The sequence below is a fragment of the Schistocerca piceifrons genome, chromosome 1, assembly GCF_021461385.2.
Source record: "Schistocerca piceifrons isolate TAMUIC-IGC-003096 chromosome 1, iqSchPice1.1, whole genome shotgun sequence".
Lineage (NCBI taxonomy): Eukaryota > Metazoa > Arthropoda > Insecta > Orthoptera > Acrididae > Schistocerca > Schistocerca piceifrons.
This window is the reverse complement of record NC_060138.1, coordinates 1,171,143,961-1,171,145,495: the sequence shown is the minus strand read 5'-3', so window position 1 is coordinate 1,171,145,495 and position 1,535 is coordinate 1,171,143,961. Positions and strand designations below refer to the sequence as shown.

The following is a 1,535-nucleotide window of genomic DNA, read 5'->3' as shown; positions in this document are numbered from 1 at the left end:
GGTAGCGGCCATTCACCGCCCGCAATCAGACACCTCCATCATCGAATATCCGTCGTTGCTACAGGTGGGTCTTCCTACTTCCAGCACTTGACATCAAATGTCCAGGATCGCTCCTTTGAGCTCTTCACTCGAAAAGTCCCAGTCTTCACACGATTCCCGTAGTGTTCCGCCACTATCAGCTTTACCATTGGCTGAAGGCCATCATCATGAAAAATATATCGTTCTAATGTGGTACAGACTTCATTTGACACAAATTTGACCACTTCCCAGACCCAACTAATAAATTACGACAATGTTTAAATAAGGAAATGTTATAAACATTCAGTCAAACTCAAACTATTCACAATAAACGTAAATATAGGTTCGTACATAAATAAATAAGCGAGTATTCTTGCGCAACTATGCTCACGATATATGACAACAGACTGTCGATAAATTAAACAATTATTTATGCCTTCTTAGCAGAAGCGGGTTTTGGTTCTCTTTTCAGTTGTGATGTCCACTAACACATGCGACTGAGCACTTTTAAATTAGCACAGCTTTCTAACAGCACTTGCAATCAACATATGAATGAAGTTACTGGCAAAATAGGAAACTGTTAATTAAATAAATACACCAGTACGACAAAATATAAAGTATTGATGCTGTGTTCATATGCTGTGTAAATGTGGAGAATACGGTATTCTGACAGACAATTGTGTATAAAAAAAGACATAAAAAGCATACTTAATCAAACAATAAAACAGATACAGGTACGTAGCTTTCAGAGATGATGGCTATACTGCAATGCTACCATCTGAGATACATAGTGTTGCACTCGCATGGAGCATTTAAAATTTTTTAATTCGGAGATTCATTGTGAAAATGTTGATCACTGTGAAATATTAACTTATGTAGTTTAAAAGACAATATTGTTGTGTCCTTGGATGTGCCTTGTTTATCGGGGATCGCCAATGTATTCACATTCATTTTAATATGTAAACTGTTATTTATAGCCGAAGGTTTGAGATATATACGAAGACAGTAACTTGTTCTCGAAAGAACAGTTACTGTTGATGACCGTGCAGTTTTCCCTGGAATAAATGATGACTAACTGACAACCTCAGCTGCCGACAGGTGTTGTTTATATACCTCGATGTGGACAGCTGAAAATGTGTGCCCCGACCGGGACTCGAACCCGGGATATCCTGCTTACATGGCAGACGCTCTATCCATCTGAGCCACCGAGGACACAGATGAATAGCGCGACTGCAGTCAGTCATCATGTATTCCAGGGAAAAGCTGCACGGTCATCAACAGTAACTGTTCTTTCGAGAACAAGTTACTGTCTTCGTATATATAGTTAAAGGCTACCCAGCCATTGACCTTCGTCTGTGCGAATGCTCACAGGTTGCCCAAACTCTTACGGGAATCGCCAAAGCGTGCGTGAGTAACGAGTGGGTGGGCAAATGTCTATAACGTACAATACATATATAGAATTGTGGACAGTTGGGAATGTGAGTCTCAAGGGGAGCGTGCAAGGGATAAGTCCCTGC

The 1,535-nt window shown here is 40.4% G+C and overlaps 1 non-coding gene across 1 annotated transcript; it reads right to left on the bottom strand.

The window, feature by feature from the left end:
- Window positions 1-1,156: 1,156 nt before the first annotated feature.
- Window positions 1,157-1,230, bottom strand: Trnat-ugu. The gene has a single exon. It is a non-coding gene; the product is annotated as a tRNA-Thr (tRNA).
- Between the last annotated feature and the right edge of the window lie 305 nt (window positions 1,231-1,535).